At 42.3% G+C, this 16,653-nt stretch overlaps 1 protein-coding gene and 1 non-coding gene across 21 annotated transcripts in view; both read left to right on the top strand.

The window, feature by feature from the left end:
* The first annotated feature begins 9,058 nt into the window (after positions 1–9,058).
* TRNAG-GCC (transfer RNA glycine (anticodon GCC)) lies at positions 9,059–9,131 on the top strand. The gene has a single exon. It is a non-coding gene; the product is annotated as a tRNA-Gly (tRNA).
* A 3,657-nt stretch (positions 9,132–12,788) lies between these two features.
* CLASP1 (cytoplasmic linker associated protein 1) overlaps positions 12,789–16,653 on the top strand; it is a 268,556-nt gene continuing 264,691 nt past the window's right edge. For 8 of the 20 annotated variants that reach the window (XM_067742203.1, XM_067742201.1, XM_067742199.1 and 5 more), the window contains exon 1: positions 13,179–13,364. The gene's annotated coding sequence lies outside the window, so the exon portion shown is untranslated. Of the gene's footprint in view, positions 12,808–13,176; positions 13,365–16,653 lie in introns of those variants that run through there. The other 12 variants (XM_067742188.1, XM_067742189.1, XM_067742187.1 and 9 more) reach the window with 3 other exon arrangements.

The following is a 16,653-nucleotide window of genomic DNA, read 5'->3' as shown; positions in this document are numbered from 1 at the left end:
TCTTAAAAAAATTAGTGAAAAATTAGCAATTAGTGAAAATATACAGTGCTAGTGTTGAACACTCTCATATTCTGGTGGTCATTTTTTTAAGCATTTTTTTCTTCATTTAATTTTGTTTATTTATTTTTGGCCCCTCCAAGCAGCATGGGGGATTATTCCACGCCCCCTGCATTGGAAGCAGCATGGAGTCCCAGCCACTGGACTGCCGGGGAAGTCCTCTACTGGTTATTTTTGAGATCTTTTTGTCAAGTTGAGGATGTGCCTACACTAAGGCTTCATAAACATCACTAGGAAACTTGCACTCAAGCATCAGAAGAGAGTTTTATAAAAATGTTTATAGTAGCAAGGTTAACCAACAAACAAAACCAAACCCCTCAAAACTCACTAGATGGGAATTCCCCAGTGGTCCAGTGCTTAGGACCCCTCACTTCCACTGCTGGGGTCCTGGGTTCGATCCCTGTTCGGGGAGCTAAGATCCCACAAGTCGAGGCCAAAAAACAAACAAAACAAAAACAAACCCAAAAAACCTCACTAGATGTCTATTTAATGGGACATTAGATACATGTGAAAACATTCATACAATGGAATACCACAGAGTAGTTAAAATAAATGACCTGGACCTATCCTCTTTATCTGTAGAAAACAATCTCGAAACCGTAGTACTGAGAGAAAAAACAAGTTGCAGAAAGATATATACAGTACGATAGCATTCATATATAACCTAAAATATGAACAAATTAAAAAATACTATCACTTATGGACACTTTATAAATAGGAAAAACACAAGAATGGTTATGGAAATACAAGCAACAATTCGGTAGAAGGAAATGGGATCAGGTGGGGCTCTACAAAGAGTTCATCATAGTTTCTATTCCTTTTGTTTGCCTGAAATACTTCATTCAAAGCAAGTAAACCGAAACATAGTAACTCCCAGCGTTGTGAGAGAGCTCCAATTCATTTTTCCATCAACTCCTTTATTTAGTTCTCATTTCAGCCCACTCCTTCCCAGAAAGGTTGTCTGCCCTCAGTCAGGTGACACAATCAGTTTTTAACTTTAACCTCATGACTAAGACTGTTCGTTGACTTGGGGAAGCCAAGGACTCGCTTCCGGTGAGCAAGTCTATACAGGAATTTCTCCCCACTCTACAGCCAGTGTTTTCCTTCCAAAATATTCCAACCTATTTGCTTAATTCTCAGAGAAACGGGCATTCATGAGCTGGGTATAGGATAGCTTTTGGAATGTGGGTTCAAAGTGTGGGTTGTCAAATGTGCTCATCAGCCAGCTTTAACGTGACTGAAACGGAGTCAGGATCCTTCAGTCCCAGTTCTGAATCTCTGTCTTAACTAGCAGTGCAAGACCTAAGGTGATCTCTTCACTGCTTTGGCTTCCGTTTTCTCACAGTCAAATATGGGTGGTAGATTAAACGATCCCTAAGGTACCTTCTTGATCTAACATTCCATGAGTCTAAGACAGAATTTGAGGGGCTTTCAAACAATTCCTTGGCTCTGAAATTTCTCTCTTCTGTCATTTCCATCAAGCTGGTTGGATAAATACTGGTGCTCTCAAATCTCTGGACAACTTTCAGGGATGCTATATTTTTCATATGTCCAAGTTGAAAGTGCAAAGAGGCAAAAAGTTACCCCACCTGCCATGGGGCAAATGTCTTGACTGCTCACCTAGGTATGGACTAGCATTGTCTTTGTAACTTATACCAGCAGTTGTCTGGTAAATCCCCTGAAGTGGTTGGTAGTCTCTTTGCAGTAGACATTTCCTACTTTCCCCCTGCTTGGCACTAAGAGGAATCTAGTTTATTTTCTGAGGCATGGTACACATACTTTTTGTTTAAGTTGGCTGCGATGCACGGCATGTGGGATCTTAGTTCCTTGACCAGGGACTGAACCTGCGCTCCTTGCATTGGAAGCACAGAGACTTAACCACTGGGCCGCCAGGGTAGCCCCATCCTTTGACTTTTTATAAACGTAAAATATTAAATTCATGGGGCGTAAGGACTGTCAGCTTCTAGTCAGACCCGTTAGTTTCAAGAGTTGGCCACGAACTGCTGCCGTCAGGAATTACAGGTTGAAAGCAACTAAGGTCAGTTGAATTCACGTGATGTTTGAATTCAGAAGAAAGGAGATGGGCAGGTGGCGTTGACCTATCACACAGTGAAAAGCAGGGAGGATGCCTAATCCCGGCTGACTCAAAATGACAGTGCAGTGTGGTAAGTGATGTAGGGAAAGGCAGTGCAGCCAAGTTCATGAGAGAAGATGGTGCTAGGGAAGGTAGGTAGCTAAATCATGCACGAGCAAAGGCAAATTTGGGGAATTCGTAAAATCAAGATACATTTGACGATATTAGTTTAGTGACAGTGAACAGACTAATATTGTGTATGCTATCATTTACTTAAAAATTAGATGAAGCAATAAAGGAAAACTAGAAAACATGGCCTGAATATGAGTAATTATCTGAAAAGAAGAGAAGGGACCTGAATTACTGCAGGCCCCTGAAAGCAAGAAAATTTCATCCAGGAATGGGAAACTCTAAATAAATAAGACTAGGTAGGAAATACCAATACAAACCTTCCAAATAATTTAAAAATTTGCTGATTTTTTTTTTTGGTTGTGCCTTGTGGCTTGTGGGATCATAGTTCCCTGACCAGGGATCAAACCTGGGCCCCCTGCAGTGGAAGTGCAGAGTCATAACCACTGGACTGCCAGGGAATTCCCTAAAAATTTGCTGATTTCTTAAGTCATCGTTTAACTTTTTAAACTGCAAGCTGGCAGACTGACAGACTCCGCCTCTCTTTCAAGTACTACATGGTATAATCAATGTGGCAAAAACAAAAGTAGAAGGAACACAATCATGTCATTCAAGTCAAAGTTTACCATGAATGCCAACCTGAAATGTATAATAGATAGTTGGAATTATTTTATCCTTATTATAAGTGAACAAGTAAGATGGGGTCTGTTATTTTTACTAAAGCAGACATAGTAGGGCAGTTTCGTTTATACATTCTGATCAAGCTAATGTATTCTTTTCTCACTTTGCTGTCTGGCTGTGAAGTGTGCTTGTGTGTGTGTACGTGATGATCCACTTAGCAAAATGTGCCCATCTTTGGAAATATTATCTGTAAAACTCTAAATGACTTGTTAAAATGGTAATATTTAGAGTTGCTTAAAATTATGAGAACAAATAAACACTGTCCAAATGGGAACTAGTCTAAATCATCATTCTAGTTCTGAGAATCTGATGATGTCATAATGGTGAGTTTCAAGGCTGTGTTTATTTGGTTTAGGCTCAAGAACATTTCCCTTATTCCTCCTCATCTTGCTTTGACCCACCCATACCTGCTAAGTGCCCTGCTTTTAAAAAAAAATTTATTTATTATTAATTTATTTATTTTTGGCTGCGTTGGGTCTTCGTTGCTGCGCACGGGCTTTTCTCTAGTTGCGGTGAGCGGGGGCTTCTCTTGTTGAGGAGCACGGGCTCTAGGCACACAGGCTCAGCAGTTGTGGCTCACGGGCTCTAGAGCGCGGGCTCAGTAGTTGTGGCACACAGGCTTAGTTTTTCCGTGGCATGTGGGATCTTCCCGGACCAGGGCTTGAACCCGTGTCCCCTGCATTGGCAGGAGGATTCTTAACCACTGTGCCACCAGGGAAGTCCAATGCTCTGCTTTTTGTTTCATCATTGTAATAACTGTATAGTCTAGTGATTTCTGTTTTCCATACTAATCTGACTTCCTTGAGTGTAAAAATTGTATCTTTCCAGCTATGCTTACCCGGGGGGGCACGTCAGGTTCTGGCTAGGGACAGGGTATTGGATGATGTTTAAATGAAAGAAGATTGCCCTTTCACTGGATTGTGAATGCCTCTACACGGTTCTTTGCATTTGGGTGGGTAGATTGGGCACTGGCACAACAGTCGATCTGTAAACTGCATGGATGGCAGTTCAGAAGGAAATCCTAAAACTAAAACTCTATGTCGGGTTACTTTTTGGAATTTGCTCTTTGTCCCTATAAAGGTGTGAGGAATGATCTTCAAAAAGCCTAAACAGATCCAGGTTTTGACACACTGGGTGACAGGGAATGTTCAAAGGACTATTCGATCATTTGTTTTGCATCAGAGCTGCCCATAGGACCACCTGGATTTGTCATGCTTGTCAGGGTTAGAACACAGACTTTCATCCTGCCTTTGTTACTGAGAAGCGGGTTTTTATTTTATTTTGCTTTGTTTTGTGGCTGTGTCACACAGCTTGCAGGATCTTAGTTCCCCCACCAGGGATCGAACCTGGCCCCCTGCAGTGAAAGCGCCGAGTCCTAACCTCTGGAACGCCAGGGAATTCCCAGAGAAGTGGGCTTTTGTAATATCAGCTGCACTAGTTGTGACAACTTTGGAAACTAGAAGTATCCTCTCCATTAAAGGTGAAGTGAATTGGGTGCTTGGGACTAGGCTACGTGACTTGTCTGGCTCACACAGTGAGCTGACAGCTATGAGGGAACCCCTGATTCTACCAGTTCTCCAGTAACTGCCACTATGTGTTTCAAGAGGGGACACTGGCAGCAGAACACATTGCCAGGTGAGGAAACCCATGAGAGGTAAGCCAGACACCGGCATTGCCTCCTTCAGTGGGTGATGCGTTACCGGTAGGTCAAGTAATGAGCGTAATTGCACCCCAGGGAGGGGTTACCAACAGGATTGAGCAAAGTTGTTTCCAATCTCCTGTTTTCATCCATACAAAAGACACACCCCGCCTTCGTCTACACATTTCTATAAAACACAGCACTTCTCTAGCAAAGAGACTACTCTTCCCCAAGTAGTGCAAATCCAGATTCTGTATGGGATACGACACCCGTGTGGATAGTATATATTGCTGCTATTCTTCCTGAATTTTAATTTCTGGAGGCATGAGATACTTTCTTTTTCACTGAGATTATTGAAGAAGGTTAAGTAAAGCTATCTAATTAGATGTAAGTAGCTATTACTAAAGTATTTAGGCTAACCTAGGCTGGAAGATACTGCCTAACTGAGTCATAGGAAAGAGAAAGAAATCTTCTCACCCAGAGTTTAGTGATTTCTGTTTGTTAGGGCATGCTATCAAATCCTTTAAGAATGACTTTCTAAAATTTACAAAAATACATGTTTATACAATAAAATGAAGAATACAGTCATATGTTTAAAAAAGCGAGCAGTAATTTTACTGCCCAGAGATAATCACTTGCTAATATTTTGATGTGTTTGCTTCCAGAAAGTTTTCTATGCCCAAGCTGAACTGCCTACATGTGCTGATGTCTAGGCACCTATCAACCAGTTGCTAAGTAAAACATACCAGAAAGCAGATAAAAACAGGTAGGGCTGAAGATATTAATAAAAACGTCATCCTCAAAACTGTGGGGAAAAAAATCAAGAGAAGACTTGCAGTCATACAGCTTGTAGGGCTTCAGAGACCACTAGTGCAATCTTTTCCTCTGTGATGGGACCCTAAGAGAGAATGCGACCAGCTGAGAGCCAGAACTAAAATCCAGGAGCTGAGGCTTTCGGCATCATCTCCCTGTTCTCACAACGCTTATAACCATCTTTGTTAGGTACAGGACTGGATTTAATGATTGATGAACTCCGGCTCATCAGTTGTGGCACGCGGATCTTTCGTTGTGGTGCACGGGCTTAGTTGCCTAGTGGCACATGGGATCTTAGTTCATGGACCAGATTTCGAACTGGGGTCCCCTGCATTGCAAGATGGATTCTTAACCACTGGACCACCAGGGAAGTCCCAATGAACACTGGCTTTTTGTTTTGTTTTGTTTTGTTGGCTACACTGAGCGGCATGCGGGATCTTAGTTCCCCAGCCGAGGATTGAACGCAGGCCCCCTGCAGTGGAAGCACAGAGTCTTAACCACTGGACAGCCAGGGAAGTCCCTGAAGTCTGGTTTTGAAATGAACATGCTTGGTATGAGAGGGGAAGAATAATATAATGTCAGCAGATCCTTTTTAACCCACCCAAATGATATTTGGTAGAGATTAAGTCCACTACTTAAGTGTTTAGTCAGAGAATGTGAGAATAGCAAGAAACTTGAGCGGTCCTATACAGTTTATGGCCCCATTATATAGATAGGAAAACTGAGGCCTGAAGAGGTAAGATGACTTGCTAAGGAAGCTCAGCCAGTTTGTGGCAGAGCTGGGAGTAGATCTCATCTCCTGACTCCAAGGTTCTAAAAACAGTGTAGAATGTCGTGCTCATGAACATCAAAAGAGAACTTCCAAATGATCCCACATACTCCGGATCAACAGGTGCTCCCTTATTTTGCCTTCCTTAGTCTGTCTTCTATCGGACTATTCCAAATGTGATAACGAACCTAGGCAATGGTCACCCATGACTGCCAACGTCACAAAAAGAGACTATTGGCAGTGATGTGCCTCATGGTTTGGATGTATGAAGTAGTTACCAAGAAATTCAAATCTGAATCAGGATAAAGCATAGGGGACTTCCCTGGTGGTCCAGTGGTTAAGACTCTGCGCTCCCAAAGCAGGGGGCCTGGGTTCAATCCTTGGTTGGGGAACAAGATCCCACATGCTGCAAATAAGATCTGGAGCAGCCAAATAAATAAATAAATATTAAAAAAAAAGAATAAAGCATACACCACTATCAAATATCTAGGAGGTAGAAGAATATGTTACAGACTTCCAGGAATATAATCAGAAAAATCTAGAATGTGGGAAACCAACAGGACAAATAACTTGGCTTCTTCAGTAAATAAGTACCAAGAAAAAGTAAGATTGGGGGGGGGGAATCTACATATTAAAAAGACCTGAGAGGGACTTCCCTGGTGGTCCAGTGGGTAAGACTCTGAGTGCCCAAATGCAGGCGGCCCAGGTTCCATCCCTGGTCAGGGAACTAGATCCTGCATGCATGCTGCAACTAAGAGTTCACATGCCCCAACTAAAGATCCTGCATGCTGCAACTAAGACCAATAAATAAATAAATAAATATTTAAAAAATAAAAAAGACCTGAGAAGACAAATAAGTCAAATGCGATGTATTGGCATTGTTTTTGGATCCTGACTTGAACAAACTGTTAAAAAGAAAAAAAAAAAAGACACAGGTACATTAATACCAACCTTACAGAAATAAAAAGGATCATAAGAGAACTTTATGAACAACTGAATGCCAACAAATTAGATAATTTAGATGAGACAGATACATTCCTAGAAGGACACAAACTATTGAAATTGAAATTTAAGAGGAAATAGAAAATCTGAACAGACATAACAAGTAAAGAGATTGAATTAGTAATAAAATAACAAAACAAAACTACCTGCAAAGAAAAGCTAAGGCCCAGACAGCTTCACTAGTGAATTTTATGAAACATTAAAAAAAGAATAAATAGCAATATTTTATAAACTCTTCTAAAAAAATAAGGAGGGAATACTTCCCAGCTCAACTCATTCTGTGTGGCCAGTGTTACCCTGGTACCCAAAACAAAGACATCACAAGAAAATTAGAGACCAATACATCTTATGAATATAGATGCAAAAGTCTTCAACAACATACTAGCAAATAAAAATTCAGCAACATATTAAAAGGATTACATACCATGACCAAGTGGGATTTATCCCACGAATTTATCCTAGGTTGTTTTGACATTTGAAAATCAATGTAATACACAATACTTAATAAAGGACAAAAACCACATGATCATCAAAATAGACACAGAAAATGGACTTGTTAAGATCCAAAAGTCTTTAAGGATAATGATAAAATACTTGACAAACTAGGAAGAAAAGAGACCATCCTCAATCTGATAATGGCCATATATGAAAAACCCACAGCTAACATCATATTTAATAGTGAAAGACTGAATGTTTTCTCCCTAGGTTCGTGAATAAGACAAGGATGTCCACTCTCACCACTTCTGTTCAACATTGTACCAGAGGTTCTAGCTGGAAAATTAGACAAGAAAGTGAAATAAAAGGGATCCAGTTTGGAAAGGAAGAATCAGAAAGAATCCCTATTTGCAGATGACATGATTTTGTATACAGAAAATGCCAAGGAAGCCACTGCAAAACTAATAAATGAGTTCAGCAAGGTTGCAGGATACAAGATCGATATGCGAAAGTTAATTATATTTCTATACACTTGCAATGAACATTCTGAAAATGAAATTAAGAAAACAATTCCATTTATAATAGCATCAAAAAATACAGGAATAGACATTCTGCAAATGAATTGCAGAAGTTGTACTATGAAAACTACACATGGATGAAAGTAATAAAAATGATCTAAATAAATGGAAAGATAGTCCATGCTCATGAATCAGAAGACTCAATATTAAGTGGCAATACTCTCCAAACTGCTCTACAGAGTCAATGCAATTCTTACCAAAATTATGACTGCCTTTTGTTTTTCAGAAATGGACAGGCTGATAGCAAAATTCATATGGAAAATCAAGGAACCCCCAAATAGCCAAAACAATCCAAAGAAAAATAAAGTTGAAGGGCTTACATTGCCCAATTTCAAAAAATTACTACAAACCTACAGTAATCAAAACAGTGTAATACTGGCATAAGAATACACACGTCAGTGGAATAGAATTTACAGTCCAGAAATAAACCCACACATTTATGGCCAACTGGTTTTTGATAAGGGTGCCAAGACAATTCAATGGAGGAAGAATAGGTTTTTTAACAAATGGTGCTGGGACAACTGAATAGGTACATGCAAAAGAATGAAGTTGGACCCCTGCTTTATACCATATATAAAAATTGACTCAAAATGGGTCAATGCCTAAATGTAAGAGCCCAAAGTGTAAGACTCTAGGAAGAAAATGTAGGATTATACAATGGTTTCTTAGATACCAAATACAAAGTGAGAAAGAAAAAAAATAGATAAATTGGACATCAAAATTAAAAACTTTTGTGCTTTGAAGGGCATTATCAAGAAAGTGAAAAGGCGACCCACTGAATGGGAGAAAATATTTGCAAATCATATATATGATAAAGGACTTAAATTGAGAATATATAAAGAACTTTTACAACTCAATAATAAAAAAGACAACACAGACATTCCCTGGTGGTCCAGTGGTTAGGACTCCACACTGCCACTGCAGGGGGCCCAGGTTCAATCCCTGACTGGGGAACTAGTATTCCGCAAGCTGCCTGGCCAAAAAAAGACAACACAATTAAAAAATGGACAAAGATCTGAATAGACATTTCTCTGATGAGAGATCCAAGTTGGCAAATAAGCATATGAAAAGACGCTTGACATCACTAGTCATTAGGTAAATGAAAATCAAAACCACAGTGGGGGACTTCCCTGGCGGTCCAGTGGTTAAGACGCTGAGCTTCCTATGCAGGGGGCATGGGTTCGATCACTGGTTGGGAAACATTTTAGTTTTTTATTGAAGTATAGTTGATTTACGACATTGTGTTAGTTTCTAGTGTACAGCAAACTGATTTAGTTTTATATATATTCTTTTCCATTATGGTTTATTACAGGATATTGAATATAATTCCCTGTGCTATACAATAGGGCCATGCTGTTTTTATATTTTATATACAGTAGTTTGTATCTGATAATCTTAAACTTCTAACTTATCCCTCCCCAACTCCCTTTCCCCTTTGGTAACCATAAGTTTGTTTTCTATGTGAGTCTGTTTCTGTTTTGTAAATAAGTTCATTTGTATCATATTTTAGATTCCACATATAGGTGATATCATATGTGATTTGTCTTTCTCTGTCTGACTTGGTTTACTTAGTATGAGAATGTCTAGGTCCATCCCATCCATGTTGCTGCAAATGGAATTATTTCATTCTTTTTTTTTTCATTCTTTTTTATCGTCTTTATCTATTCATCTGTTGATGGACATTTAGGTTGCTTCCATGTTGGCTATTGTAAATAGTGCTGCAATGAACATTGGGGTGAAAGTATCTTTTTGAATTAGAGTTTTCTCCAGGTATATGCCCAGGAGTGGGATTGCTGAGTCATATGGTAGTTCTATTTTTAGTTTTCTGAGGAACCTCCATACTGTTCTCCATAGTGGCTGCACCAATTCACATTCCCGCTAACAGTGTAGGAGGGTTCCCTTTTCTCCATACCCTCTCCAGCATTTATTATTTGTAGACTTTTTATGATGACCATTCTGACCAGTGTGAGGTGATACCTCATTGTAGTTTTGATTTGCATTTCCCTAATAATTAGTGATATTGAGCATCTTATCATGTACCTCTTGGCCATCTGTAGGTCTTCTTTGGAGAAATGTCTATTTAGGTCTTCTGCTCATTTTTTGATCGGGTTGTTTGTTTGTTATTGAATTGTGTAAGGTGTTTGTATATTTTGGAAATTAAGCCCTTGTTGGCTGCATGGTTTGCAAATATTTTCTCCACTCCATAGGTTGTCTTCTTGTTTTGTTTATGGTTTCCTTTGCTGTGCAAAAGGCTTTTACATTTGATTAGGTCCCATTTGCTTATTTTTGCTTTTATTTCTGTTGCCTTGGGAGACTGACCTAAGAAAACATTGCTACAATTTATGTCATGCCCACACAAAATCTTATAATAAAATGTTCAGAATGCCATTATGTATAATAGCCAAAAAAGTGGTTTGAAACAACTTAATGTCCATCAGCTAATGAATGGATAAACAAAATGTGGCACATATATATATATATATATATAAAAATAGAATTTTATTTGACGATAAAAAGGAATGAAGTAATGTTACATGCTACAGTATAGATGAACCTTCAAAACATGCTTAAGAAGCCAGCCATATACTGCATGATTCCATTTACATAAAATGTTCAGAATAGGCCAGTCTATAGACAAAAAGTTGATCAGTGGTTGCCTAGGGCTGGGTAGTGACTACTAATGAGCATAGGGTTTCTTTTTGGAGTGATGAAAATGTTCTAAACTGTACTGTGGTGATGATTGTGTAACCCTTTGAATGCATTACTTTAAATGGGTGAACTGTATGGTATACTAATTATACCTCAATCCATCTGGTAGCAAAAAAATTATGAGATAATTAGGGAAATTTGAAGATTGACAGGGTAGTGATAATACTAGTTATTACAGTTGAACTGCGTGGGTCCATTTACACGTGGATTTTTTTCAGTAAATACATACAGTAGTATACGATCTGAGGTTGGTTAAATCCACAGATGTGGAACCTTGGATTCAGAGGGCTGACTGTGGGACTTGAGCACATGTGAATTTTGGTATCTGCTGCAGGTTCTGGAACCAATCCCCCATGGATACCGAGGGACGACTGTACTGTTAATTTTTCAAGTGTGATAATGGCCTTGAGGTTATATTTATTAAAAAAATATTATCTTTTAGAAATACTAAAATATTTGTGGATGTAAATAATTAGAAACTACTCTTTTGACCCTACCTATTGCTTGAAGTTTTACCCCACTTTTCTGCCCCCCACCCTTGAACCAAACTCCTCCTCCAAATTACCTATCGCCCCCTCTCTCCACGTCTGTTCCTACCACTGTCTTTTTATTTATTTATTTATTTTTGGCTGTGTTGGGACTTCGTTGCAGTGCACGGGCTTTCTCTAGTTGTGGTGAGCGGAGCCTACTCTTCGTTGAGGTGCGCGGGCTTCTCAATGCGGTGGCTTCTCTTGTTGCAGAGCACGGGCTCTAGGCATGTGGGCTTCAATAGCTGTGGCTCGGGCTTCCCTGGTGGCGCAGTGGTTGAGAGTCCGCGTGCCGATGCAGGGCACATGGGTTCGTGCCCCGATCCGGGAAGATCCCACATGCCGCGGAGCGGCTGAGTCCGTGAGCCATGGCCGCTGAACCTGCGCGTCTGGAGCCTGTGCTCCGCAACGGGAGAGGCCACAACACTAAGAGGACCGCGTACCGCAAAAAAAAAAAAAAAAAAAAAAATTTACAATTCCCCATCCTATTTATTGAACCTTACTTTTCACTTGTCCTTTTTTTTTCTTTCTTTCCCCATTTCAGTTAGACTGCTCTCTTCATTGTACTCCCAGTATGATACCCACTTCCTCTTGAGCCCTTGCTCCACGCAATCTTCTCTGGAATGCTCTTTCATCATCACCCATTCATTTTCAAAAGGCCGCTTGTGCTTTCGCCCCAAAGATGTCCCCTTTTCTAGATCCAACCAGGAGCCACATCCTCCTTGTCATCGCTACTCCTTCAGACTACAGTCCGCTGCCTTCCCTGCACTCCACAGAGGAGTCTACACGGGGCTTTGTTTTAGCTGGGTGTCTCCAACCACAACATCTAAGCCCCCGACTATCAGCTGTAGGATCTCACAGGTCCCTCAACACACGACACCCCCACTAGCAGGAGCTCCGATACAAGAATCGAGACGGAGGGAAGCCAATTCCCACTTTAAGAGTCGTTTCCACGGAGCAGTGTGTAATCTCACGAAAGCTTTCAACGTCAAATTACTCGCGAGCGCAGGGGCCAGAGGCGGAACGACTGTGGGTCCTCCGGAGTCCTCCAAGGGAGCCCTGTAACTTGCACAGCTTTTGCTTAAAAGCTCCGAGACACTCTCCCACACGTCTTCCAAAAGCAACGCGACGGGTGGTCACAAGCAGCCTCATCTGTGCAGCTGCTGGAGGAAGAAAGTCTCAAGGGTCTCCGAGGCCTCCACGGAGCTGGCTCGGCTTCAAAAAGGGAAAAGAACCGTTAAAAAGGTGTGCTTCCGGCTCCAGCGCCCGCGCCTCCTCGAGAGTGAAAGGGTGAGCCGAGGTACGGGAAGTCGCAAGGCACAATTTCTTTCGTCCCGGACGCCCGGCCGGGGCGCGACGCGCGTAACCCAGAAGTGAAAGGCCGGTTCCTTCAGGTATTAGACACCCCCCGCCCCCACCGGAGGAAGTTCCGGCTGGACGACTTTTACCCAGGCTTTCTTGGTTCCTCCTGAGCTCTACGCTCCCTGCTTTCTGGTGCCCTACTGCCATGGCCGCTTAGATCCGACCCTCCCCGCCTTGCCTGAGTTTTGCCGCAACTCCTCGTGGGGGGGCCCAACTCCATTCTGGCCCCCCTTTCCTTAAAGAACTTTTCCCTACGGGTCCCCATCAGGGCCAATTGACGTTCTCCAAGGAGGCAAAAGCTCCTAGGACTCGCAGGTCCCGAAGCCCGGCGCAGCCAGGGCAGCGCCTGCGCGGGGGCGTTACCATAGAGAAGCAGGCGCCTCTCTGGTCTCGGTTTACACTCTCTATGGTCTAGCCGGGTCGTGGCGGTAAGGGGAAAAAAGAGAGACCGCACTACGCAGGCGCTCTGGGCTTCTAATTTTTTTTTTTTTTTTTTTAATCCCCGCACCAAGCGCTTAACCTCATTGGGGTGGAGGAGAAGGCGGCGGCCGTCTGGTCTGCAGGGGCAACAGGAGCGACTAATACGGCTGTAAGTTCCCGGTTAGGGCGAGGATGTGTAGACCCCAGCCCTTCCAGGCCCCAGCCCCCCCTCGCGGTGGTGAGCGCCGAGGCTGGGTGGGGGTGAGGTCCAGCGCTGTCATCCGCTCTTGGGTGCACTTTGGGGGGAGGGGGCGGCCCTTAGGTGGGAGCCGGGCGGGGAGCGGGAGGGGAGGGCTGTTTATCCAGCCCGCAGGTCGCTGATCCCAGGCTGCTTTGCAGAGGGAGGGGGGCGGCTGTGGGGTGAGTCCGGCTTTGTGTGTCCCCCTCTCTTCTCCTCTCCCGGACCCCACCCCGGGCCCCCTTCCCGACCCGAGTCTCCCAGGCCGGGTGGGCGAAGCCGCGTTTGAAAAGAGCGGGTTTCGCGAGGGGAGGGGGCGAGGGGGAGAAACCCACCACAACTATAGTCACGGGCGAGTGATGGGTGTGGAGGAAGATCCGGGGGGAACGAAACGGGTCCAGGCGGGCCAGACAAAGCCGAGCGCTGGCCGGGCCAAATGCGCAGGGAGCCCGCGGTTCCTGGGCCCGTAGCGAGCTTCTTCGGAGGCTGGCAAAGCGGACAAGTGCTGAGTTAAGCCTTGTGCAGCCTCCTCAACTTGCCTTTGTTGTTCTTCGGTATTGGCAGGGACGCTCTGACGGAGAGGAGTGTGTGCTCTTGCACGTTAGCCTGGTTGGCTACAATGGAGCTAATCGCATCTTACTTTCCCGTTTTCCGAGCCGCTCGGATGAGTCTGGGGTTCTCCAGAGTCTCACTTATTACATAATTTTTAATACTTGTTTTTACTCCAAAAATTAAAAACAAAAATTAGATGGAGACTTGAAGCGTGTTTTGTTGCATCTGGGTGAGTTTCTCTGTCTTGGGGTTCGTTCATTAACTGCTGACCATCCGTAGAACCTGTGAGCTCTTTAAACATGGTACTTTGATTTGTAGATGTGGCGTCCAGAGCTTTAGATTCTCTAGTCCTTTGGGAGGCAGTGATGCAGAAGAATCAGAAGCGAGAAATAGTTGCCTGCTGCCATGTGCCTTGCACCCTATTCGGGGGCCAGAGTCCGGTATAAATGATGGCTTTAGAAATTTTTGCTTTTATTACTATTATTGTGACATTTGCCGTGCCCTTGATATGAGGAATCCTGGACCGTGGGCTCCCTTTGCTCATCCAAAGCAAAGGGAGCAGTGGAGAGTAGTAACATTGCTGCAGAGACCATACAGATAAGAAAAACTACACCACAGTATTCCAGAGTTACTGAACATTATTTATCTTCTCCATTTGCTAAGAAAGATTTAAATTTTGGTGAGCTGTTTGTTTATCCATTTTTGTAAGATTGTGTAATTGCACCTTTTTTGGCAATTGTTACTCAGATCTCAGTTTCTGTAATTCATAGTTTATCAGCTAACATGTAGCAGTTTCAGATTTCTAAAGTTTTAATTTTTGTTGAGTTTTCAGCCGTAGTTTTATATTCTCCCAGCTAAGGTTAAACGGAGTCAGAAATCCTTTGAAGAGACTGTTGGTGGTGGAGGTGTCATATATTTTATCTCCATGTCACAATTTAAGCGGTATTAAGTAGGGAAAAGGCCTTTGCACCTTAAATCAGTGTTAGAACTGAAAACCTTGATCTCCTAGTGTGCCAGGAATTTGGCCACAGACTCAACTTTACGTAAAAGAGGTAGGCATTTTTTTATACTAACAGGAAGCAAAAATCTGAAGCTTGGTTTTTTATGCTTCAGTAACTGCTGCGATAGAATCTCTTAAGTGTAGTTCAGATGATGGGAACTTGCTTTTTATAGAGCAAGATTTCAGATCCTAAAATAGTTTGACAGGGATGTTGAGAAGTGAATGGCCAGAAGACCATTAAGTTTATCATTCAGATGTGTTATATTTTGTTCATTGGTCTGGGATCTTAGATTTTTTTCCTTCAGTCCCTTGTTAATTCTTTTTTAGGTGGATTAATCTCACAGTTTATAAATTGGGTGAGATAGTTTTTTGGACCTGAGACATAAATTAATTTTTTCAGACTCCATTTATTCTTAAGTCTTCTACTTATAAAGTTTTAGTTTTTTAGATTGGTAGATAATACTTTTTATTTCATAGTACTGTTGGTAAATGTTGTAATCATTTAAGGGATCATAAATGTTACGCTCAGAGCTGAGTTTTGATAAGAGTTTTGATAACTGCAAGTCTGGTTGTCAAACAGTGGAAAGAATAGACAGTAGCAGAAACTAACAAATGTTTAAAGACAGAATCACTGATGATTCAGTCTTTGGTTTGTGAAATGTAATTTAAGAAAGTAAACTAAGCTTTCTTTACCCAGTGCAACCAGGTCGGCATCCATAAAGAGTGTGTGTGTTTGGCTGACTGACCTCTGAAAACCTTTTCTTTTTAGCACCAGAATTTCCTGACTGTTTCTAGCCGGGTCTTCGTCACCCCAGGGCTTTCCCGCCTCCCTTATGCTCGGACCATTACTGCCATGCTGAATGCATTTCCTCCCCAGATTCTTAGGGCAGCCACAGTCCACTTCCCCACAAGGATCCCTAAAGACGTAGCTCAGATGTGTTCAAAGGGTAGCATTGCTTCCATAACACCTTTGTTTACTTTTCTCTTGTTTCTTGCCTGGACTTCTCCTGCCTCCTTGCTCGTCCCTGTTGTATCAATTATCTTCCTCCTTGGAAGACTCACTCCGGTGATTTACTTTTCTCTAGATCCTTCAGGGTTCTGGGAGTTTGTAGAACACTTTGTGCTAGCTCTGTGCTTGGACGACTGCACTGGTGTAACTAGTCACTGTAGAATGTGTGAAGGAATAAAGGAATGTATCGTAACTTAGAGTAACAGAACTTGAGCCTTGGAAGAGCTCTTAGAGGCCCCATAGTCCCACATCCTGCCTTTTATCTACGATATTTTGGTCTTTAGCCACAAACTGCAGGCACACTTTCCTGTCTCTGGACAGGTCTTGGTTGCTAGAAAGGTATTTTAGACTGTCTCCAAAACTGCCCCTCCCCTTTTACCTGTTGATCTTAGTTGTACCCCCGGAAGCAACATGAATCACGTCTGTTTCTTTTCTATGAAAGAGCCTTTCATTTCCCAGGACAGTCATCAGGCCTTCTCTAGATTTATTGATTAATTTATTAAACCCTTTCTTTAGTTAGATACCAGGGTACAACTGTACCACCAGGGTACAGCTGAAAAGACATACCTGGTCCCTGCACTTCAGGGGCTCACTCACCGTCTAATAGAGAAGACAGACAAAACAGTTACAGATTGGTGCTGAAGTATGTAAACAGCCCT

Source organism: Pseudorca crassidens, chromosome 6, assembly GCF_039906515.1.
Source record: "Pseudorca crassidens isolate mPseCra1 chromosome 6, mPseCra1.hap1, whole genome shotgun sequence".
Taxonomy (NCBI): domain Eukaryota; kingdom Metazoa; phylum Chordata; class Mammalia; order Artiodactyla; family Delphinidae; genus Pseudorca; species Pseudorca crassidens.
Note: the sequence above shows the minus strand (reverse complement) of the source record. Positions and strands in the feature narration are given on the sequence as shown.